The sequence below is a fragment of the Bufo gargarizans genome, chromosome 11 (genome assembly GCF_014858855.1).
Source record: "Bufo gargarizans isolate SCDJY-AF-19 chromosome 11, ASM1485885v1, whole genome shotgun sequence".
Classification (NCBI taxonomy): Eukaryota; Metazoa; Chordata; class Amphibia; order Anura; family Bufonidae; genus Bufo; species Bufo gargarizans.
Genome location: NC_058090.1, coordinates 43,868,788 through 43,890,587, shown reverse-complemented (window position 1 = coordinate 43,890,587; position 21,800 = coordinate 43,868,788).

Genomic DNA, 21,800 nt, shown 5'->3' with positions numbered 1-21,800 from the left:
TACCATCAAAAAAGTCAGAGAATCTGGAGAAATCAATGTTCACAAGGGACAAGACTGGCGGTCAATAATGGATGCTCATGACATGATCTATTGGCCCTTAGGCAGCACAGCACTAAAAACAGGCATGATTCTGTACTGGAAATCACTGCATGGGCTCAGGAACACTTCCAGAAATCATTGTTTGTTAACAGAGTTTGTTGAGCGTTCCACAAATGCAAAATAAAGCTGTATCATGCGAAGAAGAAGCCGTATGTCAACATAATCCAGAAACACAGCAGTCTTCTCTGTAGCAAAACTCATTTAAAATGGACAGAGGTAAAATGGAAAACCATTTTGTGGTCAGATAAATCGGTGATGGATTTCACTTATGCAACGTGCAGAAACAATAGCGACTAAATAAACAGCTTTCCATGACAGCAATCGCAGGGTAATTTCCTTCAAAGGATCAAATGGAGGAGAAGATAGGCTTTTGAGAACTAGTGAAAAGTCCCATGATGCAGAAGGAGGATGTATGAAAGGTTTGGACACCTTTACTATTTTTAAAAATCTCCTGACCAATGCATTATTTGAAAAAGTGCCATTAAGAGCAGAATTAATGGAAGAGAACTGTACTTTAAGGGTGTTATATTCAAGGCCTTTCTGAAGACCATCTTGAAAGAATTGAAAAAGGCTATGAAAAGCAGTAGAAGAGCTTTTTCTTTTCTATTATAGTATCATGAGAAGGTATTCCACACTCATCATATCCTATTTGTGGCAGGTCTTCTTGCCTGTCTTAGAGTCTGAATGACATCTTCCTAAAACCCCTCACCTAATAGCCACTGCTTTTCAGGCCATAAGGTGTAGCTGGGATAGGCCTGGGTGAAGAAATCCATCCTGCGAGACCCTTCCTGGGAGGAAGCTTCTAAAACAGATCTTGAGACAATGGGCCAAGAACGGAATTACTGCAATTACAGTTGTCTTCTCTTGCTTTATTTTTTGAAAGAATCTGGGAATCGGAGGCAACGGGGGAAATATGTACAGGAATTTGTGTTTCTAGCTGAAAAGATAGAGCATCCAGGAATAGAGGATTGTCCTCCTTGTCCAGAGAGCAAAACACTGGAAGTTAAGTATTATTCCTTGTCACCATCAGCTCTATTTGTGGGACTCAAATCTTGTCTGTTATTTTGAAAACTCCTTTGTTGAGAGACCATTCTGAGTTCTGCACTGGGTTCCTGCTCAGCCAATCTGTCCTGTAATTGATTGTCCCTTTGATGTGTGCTACTAAGATTTTCAAGATACATTTCTCTTCCCACTTCTTCTCCCGGGCACACTCCCTGGAAAGAAGAGTACTTCTCGTTCCACCTTGTTTGTTCAAGTAATATTCCACAGCCAAGTTGTCTGATTGTATTAAGATATTTTTGCCTCTCAGGTGGTTCTGAAATAAATAAGGGCTAGTCGCACTGTCCTCAATCCCTTCAGGTTGGTTGGGAGACTTGATGCCGCCTGATAAAATTTCTTTTGTACCCAAAGTTCTGCAGTAAGTAAACCCCAGCCCCAGTTTGAGGCATCAGACATGAGGACTGTCAGAGGAGGAAGTAGAGAAATCCCCTTTTATCAGGTTCCTGACCCACCAACAAAGGTCCTTTTTGATCTCCACATCCAAGCACATCAGCTTGTCCAAGGAGTATTTGGAGCGGGACCATTGACTCCGGATGCAGTGTTGCAGCTTCCTGATATACTGTAAGCTTTCGCCCACAGTACTGCCTCTATAGCCAAGGTCAACATCCCCAGGACGGATATAGCTTTCCGCACTGGAATCTTGGAATAATGTACAATAATGCGAACCTATTTTTTTAAGCTTCTGAATCCTTTGATTGTATAACCTTAGGGACATCTGTTGTGTATTTATCACAAACCCTGAAAAAGTCTTCACTGTGTCTGAGGTGAGAGATGCTTTCTCTTTGTTCACAATAAAGCCATGGTGGGCCAGAAAGTCCAGAGTAGTTTAAAGTGTGTGCCCTCAGCAATGATTCTGAGGAAGCTCTGATCAACCAGTCGTCCAGGTGTGGTACAATTGAGATGCCTTTGAGAGCCAGTACTGCTGTGAGAACGACTACAATTTTTGCAAAAAGTGAATTGGAAATTGAGAATCCGGTTGTTTTGAAAAATTGGTAGATGTAGGTACTTTCTGTGTGATTAAATGTTAGGAATATGTAGATAACCATCTTTTAGATCTTGGGATGCAAGAAAGTCTACTTTTGAGAGCAGAACCAGGACCAACCTCATTGTTTCCATCCTGATTTTCTTTTTCACCATAAATGAATTGAGGAAGGACAAATTTTTCAAGAGATGTAATTTCCCTCCTGGTTTCGGAAATAGGAATACTCTTGAGTATATTCCTTTTCCCTCTTGGGATTCTGAAAGTTTACCTAAGGCTCCTTTCTTTACAAATTCCTGAATCAGCCTTGCCAGTTTGGGGCCTGAAGGAATGTTCAGATAAAATGTTTCTGGAGGTTTTGTATGCAGGTCTAGAGATTATCTTCTGGTTATTGTTGATACTGCCCAGGGATCCGAGGATGTTATGGACCAGGCCCTGTGAAAGAATGCCAATCTATCTCCCACTTCTAGAGGCCTGGCATCAGGAATCTGGTTTGGGTGGGACCACTGAGGATTTCTTTCCAAATGAGGGATTACTCTTGTCAAACCTTCTGAAGTTGGGGGCGTGTCCAAACACCGTCTGAGATGGCTGCTTGAGAGATCGGCTCCTGCCCGCTCCACAGCTTTCTGGCCAGCATTACACCCGCTTTGGCTCATATGGGGAAAAAATTGGCCCCCAGGAGGACCCCTCTCCCTACCCCGTTCCCCTCACCTGCCAGGACCCTTGAACAGTGCTGGGACCAGGCTCCGGGATCAGCTCTCCCTCCGTGCAGCACCAAGACACAGAGGGCCTCCCGCCATTCCTCTCTCCCTCCACCCAACTGCCGCGCGCTAGACAACGAGCGAGGACCAGCGCTGAGATCCTCTGCTAGCGCTTACCAGGAGACCGGATCCTCACCTGCGGCTTCTGTGTGCAGAGCATTGGGTGTGGAGCTCTCACTTGCTGCCCTGGAGTTTCTGCCAACCGCCGCTGGAAAGAAGGATCCTGCCATGGCGACTCCTGGATTCATCCCTCAAGGGGAGGCGACGCAGGCAGGTGCTGTGGCTCCCCTTAGGGTACGAGATGCTACCCCCCTGTGGCCCCCGAATCTAGCCTTCCTAGGGCCCCTTTGCATGAACCCTGGCATAATAAGCCATCCTTAGCCCCCCCTTTACTGGATCAAGGGGATAGCAGCTCTCCTCTCCCTTCTGACATATGGGCCAGATCACCAAGCCCTCCATCACTTGCTGTTATGGATCCTCCAGCCTTAGGCGAGTTATTTTAGCCGTTTTCCTACAAAGGAGGACTTTTGGGCTCTTATCTCTGAAGTTACAGAAGCCTACAGAGCTGAGATTGCAGCAGTACGCACGGATATCAAACACGTGGTGGACCGGGTGGACTCCCTGGAAAATGCCCATGATGACAACAGGCAGTACATATCCACTCTTCATGAATCCATTACTGCTCAAACAGCTGTGCTTAGGGGCATGGGACAGCACCTAGAAGACTTGGCTAACCGAGGCTGTCGGAATAATATACGGGTGCGGGGCCTTCCGGAAGCAACCGGGGATGAGGACCTCTTTGCCACACTGCAAGCCATATTTAATATGATCTTGGGTTAGCCACCCTCGCATAAGACCAAGCTGGACAGAGCTCATAGAGCACTCAAGCCCAATGGCTCTGCTGCACGTCCCAGGGACGTAATCTGTCGTGTTCATGACTTTGCCCTTAAAGAAGCTATCATGGCTAAGGCGAGATCTCTACGCAACTTTGATTTTGATGGCGCTCCTGTGCAGTTGTTTCCTGATCTATCCTGGTTCACACTCCAGAAAAGGAGACATCTTCAACCTCTCCTCACGCTACTCAGGGACCGTCAGATTACCTATAGCTGGGGATTCCCCTTTGCCCTAGTGGTCTGTGATCAAGGAAGAACAGAGACTCCGTTTCTTCTCGGATCCCCACCCTTTTTGCGAATCGCTCGGAATTCCTATACCCGAGATGTCTGACTGGGAATTTGAGTCACCAGCACTTCCGCCACCACGCATCTGGTCCCCTGTAACCAGGAAAAGAAGACCTAGCCCAAATGCATTCTCTTCTCCGTGGTCTCCCCAGTCATCGGGGCAACGTCCACCTGCCTGACTGCCACTGGCCTGGAGGAATTGGCTGTCCTGAACCTCGCCCTTAACCCTTCATATTCACAGGGTTGATGGATCCCCATATTGGTCGTTTACTATTACTGTTTAGCCAGTTGCTGATAACTTGCTGCTGCCTTACGGTGCGGGCTATCTATAGGGCCCACCTCGTTGTTAGTTGATTATCTAGTTATCTGTGGTTTGCTCTTTGGCCAGCCTCAACTCGTTGGTCTCTGACACTTGCACCCCTTGAGGGGCTTCTTATTTGCCCCTAGCAGGGATTTCATCCCTGGGAATAGTTGTTTACTGTTGCTTGGTTTGTCTAACTTTGTGTTGTCTCGTTCTGTCTCTCCCCCCCTCTTGTGTTTTTTCTCCTGTTGCAGGTGCCTGAATTTGGTCAGCTCTCGGGGTATAGGGTCAACACCCATAAAACTGAGGCCCTCCCTCTTAACGTTTCTCAGGTGGCCTTGGGCCCTCTTAGGGTAAACTTCTCTTTCCACTGGGAGAGGGATTCCCTGCAATAGTTGGGTGTTGACCTTACACCCCGATATGGGGACCTATATAAAGCCAACTTCCCACGCATATATGCAGAAATCAGGGGTCTTATGGATAAGTGGCACGCTCTCCCACTGTCTCTCCTGGGACGTATTGCTGGAACTAAAATTACGATCTTGCCCAAGCTTCTGTATCTTTTGAGACTTTACCGATTGTAGTGTCCCTCAAGGATCTGAGATCCATTCAATCCCACCGCCTTAGATTCATATGGGCGGGGAGACGTCATAGAATCCCAAGGTCAGTCCTTCTATCAAGTAAGCACCAAGGTGGATTAGGGGTACCGGACCTGTCCAAATATTATTGGGCAGCTCAACTAAGTCTTGTCACGGCCTGGGCTTCCCTGCATCCGTACTCTGTCTGGATGCAGATAGAAAGACTTTGGCTGGCTCCTATACATCCTAACTATGTTATGGTCCGGATCTCATGGGACGCTGCCAGTTAGGGACCTCTTAGGGCCCATGGCTTGCACTAGATTCATATGGCAGCTGTGTAGTGGTAAGTTCCCTCTGGCTTCTAGCCACTCTGCCATGACCTCCTTTTTTGTATCACCCTATGCTCCCTACTAGTTTTTCCTCGTCCACGACGAGACCATTGTTTCAGCGAGGAGTCTTCCGGTTTGCAGATATTGTGGACCCCTTCACTAGGGACCTTTTGCCGTTTCCTACCCACCAGACCAAATATGATCTTCCCTCCTCCTCCAATTACTTTTATATCCAGATTAGTCACTTTGCTCAGTCCATTTTCTCGGGGGTTATGGTCTCCCTCCTGACTGCCTTTGAACACCTTTGATGGGAAGGGGTACACGCGAAGGGTCTAATTTCTGAGATCTACTCCATATTGCTGCCCCCCTTCCCTGATTGGGTCCAAAGGCATTCCTACAAGGTACAGTGGGAGGAATATCTAGGGAAGGCCTTACCGGACGCATTTTGGCGCCTTATATGGAGGAGGGCAGCGAAATCCTCTATGTCGGTACTATATCAGGAGAACCAATATAAAATTTTAATGTACTGGTACCACACTCCTGACCATGGAATGAACCTAGTAGTCTCGGGAGAATGCTGGAGGTGCGGGTTACATAGGGGTACTTTGCTTCATATTTTCTGGGACTGCCTCAAAATCCGCCCCTACTGGACTGGAGTGGGCGCCCTCCTGAGTGATATTTTTGCAGTGGAAATCCGACCGGACCCTATGTCCTTCCTGCTTAATGTGGTCCCCATTCAAGTTAAAAAGCACTCACTTAAGTTATTACTATTGATACTAACAGCAGCTCGTTGTCTAATCTCCTGATGTTGGAAAAGCCCTGAACCGCCATGGGTTTCCGATTTGTATGCTAGGGTGACAGAGGTCCGAACACTGGAATACTCCACGGCTATGTTTCAGGACAAAATTGTGCTCTTCAACACCATATGGGACTTCTGGGATTATTATTGAGCTATGAGGCAGCTTTAACGATCTTGTGAGAAAGATGCGTTTCCACTGTCTTTGTTGTTTGTCTTGTCTTTTGGATATTAGTTTTATTAAGCATTTCTTCTTGAGAGGCTCTGGGCTCTCGGGTCCCTGAGGTGCCCCCCCTACTACCTGATATTTTCTGTTCTAGGATATACTGCTCAGTGGTCCTATATTGGACTGATTAAAGATAGACGCAATTTCTCTCTGTACACTTTATTGTTATATTGCTGCTCGACTTTTCATTTTCCATCATTGAATGTCATTGGTGCTCAGTCAATGTTTATGGGATGCTTTACATGTTTCATCCTTTACTTTGTACTAATGTGCATGAATCTATTGTAGATGTGCCTTGTCATTTCTATAATCTTTAATAAATATACAATTATAAAAAAATAAAAATAAACTTCTGAAGTTCCTTTTGTACTCCTGCTTGGACTCTCTCTTCCATTTTTAGGTGATCGTCTGAATTGGAACCTAAAGGACATCTGATTCTGCCTTCTATTTCTGGGAAAAGAAGCACCCTTATTCTCAATGAGAGACTCTAAGATGGTTTCAAGTTGAGCTCCAAACAGACTGTCTGGCTGAAATAGAAGAGAACAGAAATGTGGTTTGTAAGAAATATCTCCAGACCATTGTTTTATCCACAAAATTCTGCGAATAGAATAGATTTTTTATTTTGCAGGCATTAGATCACAGAACAAGAAAGAGTCCTCAGCAGGGAACAGTGAATTTCTAGAAAGTTTAGCTACCACCAAATTAAATTTAGGGGCAAGTTCCATTTATCAGTGGACTTGGAATCTATGGGATAGACAGACTTGAATCTGGCCCCAGTTCTTTTTTTGGTTTTCCACTCTGCCTGCAGCAAACTTTCCAGCACAGGGTGATCGGGAAACATTTTCTATTTCTTTACAGGGAAACAATATATTACTTCTTTTTAGACATTTCTTATGTAGACGTATCACTCTCTAAAGTCTCTTTTACAGCTTTCAGTAGTTTGTTAGCTTTATCTATACTGAATAAATCATATCTGCCACTGTCAGAGCCTTCACACACATATTCCCCCTCAGACAATAGTTCCACAGAGGATGAGGATGACTGGTGTACATGATCTTTTTTCCACCCTTCTTTTCTTAGCTGTGTGATTTTGTAGAATCTCATCAAATTCCTCTGATAGCTTGGCTTTAAACCAGGTAAAAAAAAAAAAATAGTCAGCCTTGTTACTGACACATCCTATGCCTGCTTTTCCTGCTCCTCTTTGTCCGGCCAGCCTTAGACATCTAAGACAGAACATAAAAGACATGTGGCTGAATATAGTATTCACAAGGATCAATATCTCTTCTGCTTCTGATCATATGCCTGGAGAATATGGCAAGTATCCATCTTCTGCTCTGTCTATCTTCTGCTTGGTATGGGCCTGACTAGCTGAGGAGGAATTTGGGCTTTTTTCTGGACTCTGGATATGTACTCACAACTTGGCTCACAGGGAAGGCTCTTCCTGGAGGCGGCTGCTTTTCTTGTCAACCAGCTGAGGCTGATGGCTCATGCTGGGAAGGTTCTCTGGTCTCAACCGAGACAGGGTCCTGGTTTGGGATCTCTATTTTCTAGGAGCTCCAACTAACACAACCTTCCCCTAGCTGGGGTGGCTGGTACACTCACTAGAACTTCCTTCTCCTCCCCATGAGACAGGACATGGGACTGGCCCACTTCTGCTCACAGAGGGGGGGGGGGGGGAAACTAAACTGGAATGAACTATTCCAGTCTAGCAATACTAACCTGGCTAAGGTCCTGCTACAGCATAATATATAAAACAGGTCTAGAAAATACATATAATGACAATAATGACAATATAATTACACTTAACATATGGTAGCAGGGAAAAAGAGTTTGGTAACATAACTCCGGGATGTTACAGATGGGGACACTCCAAAATTGTTTGTACCACCCTATGTCATTTTGCACTATTTATTGCATTTTCCTTTGTCAATGCTGCTAAATTCCCATTTCAGGCTGGTTCAATGCACTACACAGGGAGCTGCAAAACCAAGAGTACGACTACTACCCCCATCAGCCCACCGTGCACTTACATACTGCCCCTGCAGTCCGGTCCGCTGCACAAGCACGCATGATCTGGCTTAAACCTCAAGTATCTCGGAGAGTACTGCTCTCGCTATGCGCCGAGAGTCTCTGCTACAGTGTGTACTGGGCAGTACAGTAGGTACATTGAGCTCTGCAATGTTTGCATGCCGCATACAATCCCGCGGCAGTCCCTGAAGCAGGCTCACGCCAGGCAAGGGAGAGGACATCCAACTTCCAACTTAATTCTTCTGATCTTCATCCACAGAAGAAGAAGAAGAAAAAAAACAAAAACAAAACAACAGGTGTGTGCCTGTGTGTTGTGACCTTTTATAGGAAATCTGACCAATGTTTAACTGAGACTAATTGATGTACTTTCTTCTGTCCACTAAGGAAAGTCAAAACTTACCCCTTTGTGCCTTCTTGCTGCCTGAGGATGTCCAGAAAGCAGCGGTTTGTGCCTGGATGATTCTCTGCATTTTTGCCGGAATGCGGCCAGATCTCGCTGAACCCCATTATGTTGGGTAATGAGGCCAGTGGACATTACATTTGTATGCAGCAGTGCTGAAATCGAAGAATTCCGGCGGAGAACAGCCTGCCAGAACCCATGCCACAGATGTTAAAGTAGCCTAAGCTCTGCACCTTTTTTTGAACAGGTTACCATACTTAAAATGTACACATCCACAATATTGTCTGCGGATGTGGGTATTCTCTTATCCAGATGGCCAGTCTGCCCCAGTGTATGTCCAGGCACCATAAGAAAACAACAGATATGCTGTGAATAGGCCCCATTTAGACACCTCATCTCTATCAAACTTCTACTCTGCACCTCTCCGTTTACTTTTTTCCCCAAGTATAGAAAGTTCTTGTCTGGACTGGCCCTGGGACCTAATCCATGACTGGCTCCTCTGTTAGCTCCTACATTTTTCTTCTGCTCTCCTCTCTGGATAGACACAGATTCTCTCTGGCACAGGTCTGGACTAGTCTGGTCTAAACTGTACTAACTCCTCCTCTCTATATAGAGAGGGTGACAACAGTCCCATTCACTGGTGGATGTGAATACAACCTATTAACACCTTAGGGCTCTTTCACACCTGCGTTCTTGTCTTCCGGCATAGAGTTCCGTCGTCGGGGCTCTATGCCGGAAGAATCCTGATCAGTTTTATCCTAATGCATTCTGAATGGAGTGAAATCCGTTCAGGATGCATCAGGATGTCTTCAGTTCCGGAACGGAACGTTTTTTTGGCCGGAGAAAATACTGCAGCATGCTGCGCTTTTTTCTCCGGCCAAAAATCCTGAAGACTTGCCGCAAGGCCGGATCCGGAATGAATGCCCATTGAAAGGCATTGATCCGGATCCGGCCTTAAGCTAAACGTCGTTTTGGCGCATTTCCGGATCCGACGTTTAGCTTTTTTAGAGTGGTTACCATGGCTGCCGGGACGCTAAAGTCCTGGCAGCCATGGTAAAGTGTTGCGGGGAGCGGGGGAGCAGCATGCTTACCGTCCGTGCGGCTCCCGGGGCGCTCCAGAGTGACTTCAGGGCGCCCCAAGCGCATGGATCACGTGGGGCGCTCTGACGTCATTCTGGAGTGCCCCGGGAGCCGCGCGGACTGTAAGTATACTGCTCCCCGCTCCTACTATGGCAACCAGGACTTTAATAGCGTCCTGGCTGCCATAGTAACACTGAAAGCATTTTGAAGACGCTTTCAAATGCTGTCAGTACACTTGCGTTTTTCCGGATCCGGCGTGTAATTCCGGCAAGTGGAGTACACGCCGGATCCGGACAACGCAAGTGTGAAAGAGGCCTTATTCTCACACATATACAGATATGCTTTTACCATACAAAAATATATGTTAACCCCTTGTTGCAGTGTACCACTGCTTTGCAGTGGGATTCTGCACAAGCCTAAACTATTATGAGAGCTCACTACCATATTTTTAATTCAAGTTCTATGGATCCATAATCTGGAACCAGCAGGAAAGTATGTGCACATACTATACTGCTGCTGTCTGAATCAATTTTCATACATAGGGTTTTTCATATGTAATCTGTGACATAAGGAATTGTGGTATGCTTTATTATATATTGCGTGTTACACATTGCTTGTATGGGAGAATGCATTGTTGCGCAAAAGCACATAACAAAACACATGGACTTCTAGGTGTTCTGAACAACGGTTCTGGAACCACTTTGTCAACCAACCAGTGTGGCTGGCTGCTGAGCCACTGGGATCTTAGACACCATTGTGAGGCACAAGAAAATCCCACAAAACACATAGAAAGAACCTAAGATCATACAGGCAGAGTACATGCAAATCCGCTAAACAGTCCCAAGGACAGGTCTGGGGGCACAGAGTCAGAATTTAGGTAACAGGGACAAGACAGAACACAGGCAGACAAATAGATCAGGATAACAGGCACAAGTCAGATGGCAGGCAGACAGATTCGTTCCAGAGACAAAGGGATTGTAGCTCCTTCACAGGATCTGTCAGAACAGAACCTGTTGCACAAGCCAGGGTAGGACACAATACAGAGAATATATAGCAGAGTTGATTAGCCCATTAGTCAAGCAGGGGCAAATGGAAACCAATATGTAACACTGGGCTTCAAGATAAGAAGCTGAATGGTCATTACGATGAACAAAATGTATTGCCACACTGGGGTATAAAACATCTTACAGTAAATATATGAGGTGCAAACTTATGGGTGCATCCCATGACCATTACATGGTACCACGCACAAGGTGCAGTGGCTCACATGGATTCAGTAAAGTATAACTTGAACGGTAGTTTACAGTTACAGTCCCTCACAGAGGGCACAAACCTGGTAGTTACACACTGTAATAATGCACAGAACTTGGCGGTTAGCCACAAACAGGCATGAAGAACAGAGCCTGGCATTATCAATAACAAGGGAACTGTCTCTATATGTGGTTTGGTACAGATGGTTTCCAACAGTATTGGGACAGTCTAAATACTGCAAATGGTTGCCACTGGTAGCATCAGTGACAGCACTCTAGAGCAGGTCCACAGCATAGTCAGCAGTCCGTAACAGATCTTTAAGTCATTAGTTCTCTTAGCAGACTTAACTCCAACCATGGATCGTCCTCATCGCTATCAAGGTTCAGACAAGTGTGTGAAGTGCCGCATTACCAGGCCCAACTATCAGACTGCAGCTGGCACCCCCACCAGCAGGCTGCCAACAGTTTTCACTACTTTCACACACAAAAAAAGCAAACAAAATGTTTTTCTGTCACCACATTCCACGAGCCATAGCATTTTTAATTTTCTGTTGAGGTAACTTGTATTTTTTGTGTGACAATGTGTAGCTTTGTCCCTTTTATTTATTTTTTGGAAAGTGGAATGAACAAAAAAGCTAATGATTTGTTTTACAAAATATATGTATAAATATATACGGTATATGCATATTTGTTCTACATGATATGGCTGTAGTCCGTGTGGGGATTCGCTCTGGTAGTTGGGAAAAGCGGGCGCAGTACAGAGGCAAAATACAAGTTCGTAATTCAAACTTCAGTGTTTATTCACACATGATGCAAAAAACAAAATGTCACTTTTGCAGTGTTGGTGTTACTTCTCACCCAATGGCAAGTTAATAAAACAAAAGTCACCTTGGTGGCAGTTCTGCCTTTAGAAAGTTCAAATACATGCTTTAGGCGGCCTGTTCCCCTGACACACGGGTCTCCACTCTGCAGCCCAGCACAGGCCTCAGATCCCAGTACACAGACTTCCTGAGCTCCACTGTCAGACGAAGGTAATCCTCTCCACCTGGCAGCGCTGGCTGTTTTTATGCCTGACAAAAGCGTGCCTGGAACGTGGGGAGTAGTCACCCACCCAGCACTTTGACTACTCCCAGTAAGAGCCGTCCGGATCAGCTATTACAGCCATGCTAAGTATTAAGGTGTCAAACAGCAACTGCTGCTGACACATAAAAACGGCTCTTACTCCACCGAGGCCAGGAACCTTGGTGACACGTACCTATCATCCACGATGATTCCTTGTACCTTCTTACATCAGGTATTAATGTCTTTGACTATGTACTTGCAACTAAATATTTCTTTAATGATTAATAAAAATGATATTGTACCCGACTGTACATATACGGTTATAATTCTATTGTCCAATTGCCACCATGTAACTAAACATTCTAAGTTTCTCATGTGAAAGTGTTGGTATCTTAGAGATGTCTCGAGTCACCTGACATACCACACATTTTAATTTACTCAGATGTGCAACTTCTAAAGATCTCCTAATGGTGCTGACCTTTAATGGTTAATTAGATGTATGATAACAGAACAAGTGTTAAATAATAAATATGTTCATCTAAATATCATACACATTGCACTTCTCTCTTCTAGTTCTTTAATACATCAGTTGTTTAGTTTAAGAGAAATACTGACATAATAATGTTTTGTGCATAGATAATATATTTTTCACATCCACGCTTAACTGTTTTCTTTGCAGACAGATCATATCTACACATTCTAGATTATTTTTATAAAAGATATTGACGATATGAATAAATCTAGTCTCAGACACCACTGTAAATACTGTATGCTCCTAGAATTGTTCAACCCTCTTTGAGCTTTTTTAGGTTTTTATTATTGAGTAGCACTAAAGCAGTTTCTGTAAAAATTAATTAAAAGCGTATCTACACTTTTCTTGACCATCTGGTGTGGTGCAACGGACATGTACACTGGGCAGATTTGATTTAGGGTAGTTTGTGATTCAATGGTAATATGTCTGGTGGTTTAGGTTTAATAAATAGGGTAATGCATTGCACAGTTGTCAAATGTGACAGGAAGTTGAATTTGATCAGATTGTCTCACTCCAGTCATGCTCAGCATTCTGTTCTGCACCGAGGCAAACTATCTATGATCAGAGAGGGCATTTAGGCTAATTTTTTTTAGTCTTGTTTTTTGTTCCTTGTTCAACATCACAGTGTATACTACATTTTTCTATCTGGCTGAGTTCTGCAATAAAGTATACTTTAAACTAATATTTTTTTTTGTTTAGTGAAACCCTATGGTGACAGTGTTTGGCATCCGTCTGAGTCATCTGTTTAGCATATATGTGTATACATTAAACGTAGGACAAAAGCCTGATGAAAACACGGCCTAAGCTGTAAAAAAAAAAACTTTCCCTTGTGTCAACTGCTAGAAATTACATTGGTTCTATGTCATGAATAGAAGAAGAAGAAGTTAAACATTGGCCACCCCCTCCAAGGGTCACATAGCAGTTCTGTGGTTTGCTCTGCACACTCCCTCTTCCCTTGATTGACAGGGCTAGAGATCAGCATGCTGAGGGCAGAGCTGTGCCATAGCATGTACATATCATACTATACATAATATAGTATAATATATATAATATAGGATTATAAAAAAAAACACTAATATGTATTAGCTTTCTAAGTATAGAAAACCACAATTCTTTCTCTTTTAAATAATTTTATTAAAGTCATAAAAAGCAATGACACAATTAAACAAAACATACAATATAATTTTCTCCCCAGACCCACCCCGATCATCCAAACCCCAACCACCCATCCCCGTGATGCGTCTCATTTTCTTTATCAAAAACTAAAATTAATACAAAAAACAAACATAATTGGGTAGAGAGCGAGAAGGGAGAAAAAGGGGAGGGTCACAAAACAAAGCCCTACCACTTTCAGTCTCCCCAAATCTTAGACCATTTATCTTTAGAATTCCCCTGGATATACAGAATCTTCTCAGAACTTTTGACCTTGTTAACCAAACATAACCAATCATTGAGTTTTGGCGTGTTTTGAGAAAACTAGACTCGGGTAATTAATAGTCTGGCCAGGAACATAATTTTAACCAAGAGAGTCTTTCGATGCTTATGGCAGATTACATTACTAATTTTATTCAAGATCCAACACTCATCGGAATTACCATCTTCAATTTTCGGGTAATAAAATTGAAAATTGAATCCCAATATATTTTTAAAGCTGGACACAACCAGAAGAGATGGAGAAAGTCTACCCCCTGTGACCCGCAGAGGGGGCAATTTGAGGAATCTCGTAAACCACATTTATTAAGCCAAATCGGCGTGATATATACTCTATGTTTTATAATAAATTAAATCATTATATGATTAAAGTTGTGAGAAACCAATTTCAGGTAAGCTAATATATTTCCCCATCCCTGTGCTGTAACATTCGGATGCCCTCTGACCCGGTGATACACCTCTAGAAAAAAGTGACTTAACAAGTAATTTATATATTTGGGACAGCTTACCCTTATAACCAGAAGATCCCAAGACAACATTCAAAGGTGAAGAAGTGTCCATCTCCAAAAGAGTTACTTGTTTAGCCCTTAACAGGGCTGAACGTAACGGACAATATCAAAACCAACTTAAATTTTCAAAGGGAGATCGGTTCACCAAGGTCTTACATACGGCATTTTTCTCCCAATGACAATATAATAGTAACTGCCCAGCAATAAAATAACCCTTGAAATAGGGAAGATTCAGTCCTCCCTGTTCCAATGGTTTATAGAAATAGTCTATTTTGAACCTCACTCGCTTTCTTCCCCAGAGTAAGTCATTCATCATCCTTTCAAGGAGTTTGAAGAACTTGTCCTCGATCCACACTGGGGAGTTCCTAAGAATGTAAAGGAGTTGGGGCAAGATAACCATCTTAATTAAAGATACTCAGCTCTGGTAAAAAAATAATTGCGACCAAATAAATTTTAGATCTTAGCTTGCTTATCAGTGGTATCAAATTAATCTGAATATAATCCTCAATCCTGGGTGACATCATCATACCAAGATATTATACAGTTTCGGTTACCTTTAGCATTGTAATGGGGACCTCAGTCAAGTATTCAAAATTATCTAATAGCATAAGTGTAGTTTTAGTCCAGTTAATTTCAAGTCCAGAGACTTCCCCGAAGGATTTAACTAATTGGACAACTCTTGGAAGAGTAGTATTGGTTTGGTTTATAAAAAAATAGTACATCGTCCACGTATAGAGAAATCCGATCCCCTATTCCGGATACTCCAAAACCCTCTATGATTGTATCTTGTCTAATACCGAGTGCTAAGGGCTCAATATAGATATTAAATAATAATGGTGATAGGGGACAACCTTGCCGAGTACCTCTAGACAACGAAAAGCTAGGAGACAAGCTACCATTGATGTTCTATCTCGCAGTGGGAGAGTTATACAGAAGTCTAACCTTACTAATAAACCTGGGGCCAAATCCCATCCTTTCTAATACCTTCCAGAGGAAATTCCACTGTACCCTGTCAAACGCCTTAGCCTACATGCACACGACCGTATGCGTTTTGCGGTCTGCAAATCCGCAAAAAATAAAAACGGATGCCATCCGTATGCTATCTGTTTTTTTTTTTGCGGATCCATTGTAACAATGCCTAAAACAGACAAGAATAGGACAAGTTCTATTTTTTTTGCGGGGCAACAGAACTGACATACTGATGCGGACAGCACACAGTGTGCTGTCCACATTTTTTACGGACCCATTGAAATGAATGGGTCCGCATCCTATCCACATAAAAAACGGAACGGACACAGAAACAAAATAAGTTTGTGTGCATGTAGCCTTAGAGGCAACCAGTGAGAGGATGGATCGGGAGTCTGTATGTTTGCAAAAAAACAATGTCAATTATGATGGGTACCTTTATTGGGGATAAATCCATTCTGATCAGGGTGTATAATGGAGGAACTTACTTTGGAGAGCCTAGTGGCAAGCATCTTTGCCAGAAGCTTAACATCAGTATTTAGAAGAGATATCGGTCTATAGGACTCCATGTCCAAAAGGTACCTTTCCCTTTTTTAGTATTAATACAATTACTGCCTCGTCTATTGACTCTGGTAGAAAAAAAAAACACTAGGGAGTTGTCAATTACCCTCAGAAAAAATGGAAATATAACATCACCGTACTTGAGATAAAACTCATAGGGGGGGGCCGTCTGAACCAGGAAAGGAGTTTCCCGAACAAGCCCCTAATGCTGCCTCTAGCTCCCGGGAGGAAAATTCTGCCTCAAGGGAGTTCTTCTGGGCCTCGGTAAGGGCTGGGAACTTAATGGAGTTCAAATAAGCCTCCATCTCTTCATCAGTTTTATTATTGCTAGATGTATATATTTCTGCAAAGTGCTTGGTAAAGGCTCCTTTTATTTTTTTCCTGATTTGCAGTGATACTACCCTCAGGTAACCAAATACTACCCATTTGTATATTTTTTTACTCCTGATTAGATGTCACCTTTGCCAGAAGTTTTCCTGGGCGCCCTGCTTCAAAGAATTGTTTTTGTCCCCTATAAAAAGAGCCTTTGCTGGGCCTTGTCCTCCTGTACTCCTGACTAGCCCTCTGGATAACTTCCCTATTTTTGTCAGTTTTTTCCCTAGAAAACTGCTCCATCCCATAAGACGCTGCCGCTTTTAAAAGGCCCTTTCTTTCCTCCCATACCCCCCTTAGATCGAAAATGGTACTAATAAACAACCCCCTAACTGTGGCCTTAAACGCATCCCAAACCGATTGGATTTTAGCTGATTCATAATTAACCTTCCAATAGTGTTTCATCTCCTGTTTCATCCAATCATAGTTACCCATCAGGGTTTAATCTAAACGGGGTACTAACAATTCACTATCATCAGACAGGATAACTTCAAGGAATACCGGAGCGTGATCTGATATCAACCTAGCCTCATATCTCATGCGCTTAATATATCTCAGAAATTTCTCATTTACCAATGCCAAATCGATCCTGGACATACAATTCCCAGATCTAGACACACAAGAGTAAGCGCTTCTTCCCTGTCCCAGGACGCTCCTTACAGAATCGAGTCAATGGAGACCCCTGATTGGGTACAAACGCCCGATGTTTCTATCCATAGTCATCAGATCGATGTTAGGATTAATAACACAGTTGAAGTCCCCTTTTACTTTTTTTTAGGGTAAGACAATCTGGCCACTTCTCCATAAATATTAATCGATTAGGTAGATAAAACGAGAAAGGGGGAGGGATGTAAATAAAAGCTAAGATGGATAATCTGCCAAAAAGTTTCCCATGTAAAAAAACAAACCACCCCTGCTTATTAATAGAAGATGCTGTGCAGACAAAAGCAATCCTGTTATGTATATACACACAGACACTCCTCTAAAGTGGCTGGTAAAAGTGGAATGGTATGCCTGCGTGACCCATCCCAAACTGAATCGTGTCGCAGTCTCTTCCGTAAAATGAGTTTCCAATAGACAGATAACCACAGGTAGATGTCTCTGAACCAGATCAAACATGACCTGTCTCTTTAGTTTATCCCCAAGTCCTCTTACATTCTATGTTAAAACTTTAACAGACATATGGTCAACTATTCAGTAGCAGTCCCTTGCAAACCCCACCCCTCTTGCTCGTCCATCCTAAGAGATGCATCTCATTCCTCCCCCCATGTCCCATTACACCCCACCCCCAGACCCCCATGATCCTTAACTAAGAGAAACAGGAAAAAAAAAGAAAAGGGCAACACGAAAAATATCTCAGTTTCAAACATTGTTCCGGTCTAGCCAATCAATGGCTAGATCCGGGGTGTCAAAAAAATGTACTACTACATTAAACTTAACCCTCAATTTGGCTGGATACAAAAAGGAGTATTTAATGTCCTTGCCCTGGAGACGATTTTTACAGCCAGAAAGGTACAACTCTTATCTTGAACGTCTTTCAGGAAAAACGAGAGTTTGCTACAGTTATATAAAACAGAAGGGCACTCCCGTGCTCGCTTTAAGATCATATCTCTGTCCCGAGAAACAAGCATCTTTACCAGTAATACCCTTGGCTGCCTTCCAGGAATCAATTTACCACCAGGAATCCGATGGGCCCTTTCAATTAGAAACAAAAGGTAAAAAATGTTCCTTCCAAAAGTTCTCAAAAATTATGGATTGTATCATTCCTGCCAGATTTTTTTCCCCTACACCCTCAGGGAGCCCAAGGATTCGGATGTTATATCTTCTCAACCTATCTTCCAGGTCCACAGCTTTTTTTTTCCAAGTTATTATAATCCATTTTCAAGGTGGCAGATTCAGCCTTTAATACTTTTACTTCTTGCTCTAAGACGCTCACAGGCTTTTCTATATCAATGACTCTGTCTCGTATCTTTGTCAAGTCATCTTTTATTAAGGCCATGTCTGTCTGGACTTTCCCCAGTACCGCAATATCTTGTATCACTTTTCCATTGTTTTTAACCATTGATAGAATCTCCTCAGATGGAGAGAGCTCTCCTATTGGAGAATCCACCCTCTCCCCACTCTGAGGGCATTCATCCACTGGCTCTTCCGGTCTAAATTCAGAAATGTTCTCATTTATCTCCTGCTTTCCCTTTTGTCCAGCCCTGGTGTTTACATTTGGTGATTAATTTTTTTTTAGGAGACTCTATCCGTCTCTGTCCTGGCTTAAGTGATGCCGAAATAGAGATATAAATGTAAAAACACAAAATGCAATCACACACTGCAACCAGCACTCTGCCCTGCCTTTATGCTGGATGTTGAATAAGGCATTGGTGTACATTTTGGCCAAAGCGTAATAAGCCACTCACCACGTCAAGGTCGCCTTCATGAGTGGTCCCTAACACTAGTTCCTACCTTTTATGGGCCATGACAGCCACATAGCAATCTGCACCTGCTAGGGGTTGTGCGGGCTGAATTTTCCATATTTTTCTCTTTGTAGTACGTATTGGAGGCGTGGCGATCTCCAAGCAGTCAAGCACACCTGTCCAGTTAATCTGCCCCCTGGAGGCTGGTTTTAAAGTCAGTATAAAACTGAGTCTGCTTATACAGCACCTACCAGTAGCCATTAGGCTCCAGGAGAAGTATATAGTGGGCTCAGCATGCATGTGAGTACTTGCATCCCTGGATCCGTTGAAAGCTGTAATGGCACCGGACGGGGTTAAAAGCAGAGTGTGCTTGGCGTGCATGCTGTGCCTGCGCTCCCTGGACTTTATGTGGCTGTCATGGCCCATAAAAGGTAGGAACTAGTGTTAGGGACCACTCATGAAGGCGACCTTGACGTGGTGAGTGGCTTATTACGCTTTGGCCAAAATGTACACCAATGCCTTATTCAACATCCAGCATAAAGGCAGGGCAGAGTGCTGGTTGCAGTGTGCGATTGCATTTTGTGTTTTTACATTTATATCTCTATTTCGCCATAGCAATCTGCACCTGCTAGGGGTTGTGCGGGCTGAATTTTCCATATTTAAGTGATGCCGAGTCTGTTGAGCGCCAAATTCTGCATAGGGGCCATGTTTCCCCCCCTTTTTTCCCCTTCCTCCTTCTTGCTCTTCTCTTCCTCCTCTTCACTCCCTCTCCTCACCTCTCTTTATTGTCTCCTTATTTTAATTCAATATGCTTCTTACTCCTTTTTTAAAGGCTCCAACTTTGAACGTATAGTCCTTTTAGTATATCAACTGACAAAACGAGGGCTGTATAACTATACACAAAGTAAATTAAGGGAGAGGGAGGAAACATGGATCGGCACAAGGGGAACAACATTAAAAGATCTCACAACACTGCTGCGTTTTCAGGCTCCTGCCCAACTTCTGATCCAGGGATACCGAGGGGAACAGGGAACACTTTCCCCCTCAGTTGCAGGCTGAAATTCTGATGATGACACAGAACTAAGCTGAGCACAGACACAGGCAGGCAGACGAAAAGCAGGGGAGCAGGCTATTGACCACTGGACAATACAGACATGAATGCACAGGCTGAGTGTCCCACAACAGTAACCAAACTTGACAGAAGCCAGCGGTAAAGCGGAGTCAGCGATACAAGAGGTAGACGCCAGAGAGTGTGAGAGACTAGGGGGAGGGCGGACGCAGGGAGACAAATGGAGAAACCAGCGGGACATCAAGCGGGGGGAGACCTTCAAAAAACAAGGGAAGTTTCCTCAATCCACGGGCTTCAACACGCATCCTGAAGGCCATAGTCCAGCAAGGAGGCGCTCCTTCATGGCAAGGAGACACCATGGGAGGCCAGTTAGGGAAGAGGAGGAGGAAGAGATGTCACTTCCTCACGTCATCACTGATTACGTCCTCAGAAAACCACTATTCTTATTCTTAATATGATAAGGCAGTAGCCTGGAGGTTCAAATCCCAGAAGAGACTTCTAGATTTTTTTCTCCCTCAATTAACCTATATTAAGAGGCTACAGTTTTACTATATTGAGAGTAGAGGCTATACTTAGAAAGCTAATACATATTACTGGTGTCTTTATAATCATAAACTGTGCCTGTGAATAAACCAGCAAAATGTATTAGCTTTCTAAACATACAAAACCTCTATTCTCGATAGAGTAAGGCTATAGCCTTTTATTATGGGTTAAATGAGGGAGGAAAGAAAATAACTGAAAAAAAAAAATCTATAAGTCTCTCCTGGGACATCTACATGCCTTATCATATTCAGAAGATTGGTTGTCTATACTTAGCAAGCTAATACATATTACTGGTGTCTACAATCATATATTGTGCCTGTGAATAAACCAGTAATATGTATTAGATGTCTAGGCATAGTAAAGAAAGCTCTATTCTCAACATGGTAAGGTTATAGTAAGTAGTGTATATGATATGTACATGCTAGGACACATGGCTTCACCATGCTAATGTCTAGCCCTGTCACTCAAGAGGAGAGAGGAGTGTGCAGAGCACAAGGGTGTTACAAAAGCAGTGCTCCAGGGATTTAGCCCCACCCCTAGTGTTCGAACTTGGTAATTTGCATATGAATAAGAACACATATCTTCTGTTTAACATACAAATAAAAAAAGAGGTATCATTTTAATTAGCATGATCAACCCTAACAATATGCCTGGTTTAATAGAGCTGATTATACTGACAGGGGCCTTTTTAAGGAAAATAAAAGTCTGACATGATATACAGTATGTTGATATCAGGCTTTACACAAAAAATTCTGTATACTGTGGTACTTTTTATATCTACCTCATTTATTTCATTTCCTATTTGTATTTATATCTCACTAACCTCTGAACAAAAAAAATCAAATATTAGTCACTGTCTCTAAAGGGACACAATCAAATGTCCCATAACTTGTGTATATAGGCACACATCCATGCCTATTCTAGATGTCATTTTTTTAGTTCAATGAAGGCAAACATCGTCTTGGACTGAGATTACAAAATTTCAGCTGGTAACAGGCTCATGTTTGCCTTGTACTTTGAGTGGGAAGTACTATAGAGTATCATGATTTACCGTAAAAGCGGCAACACTAAATAGTAAAAGTTTTAAATAATGCATTCATTACGGTGTATGCACTCTGTTTTATTATAGCTCCATTTAGTAGAGACCCATAATAAGGACTTCCATGGATACACTGTACTATATTTCCATATGCCCACAACATTAAATCAGGTATTCACAGCTAGAAGCATAGCTCCTGGGGAGGGAATATCTCTGCACCTACTGTGCCTGATGGTGCAATGCTGAT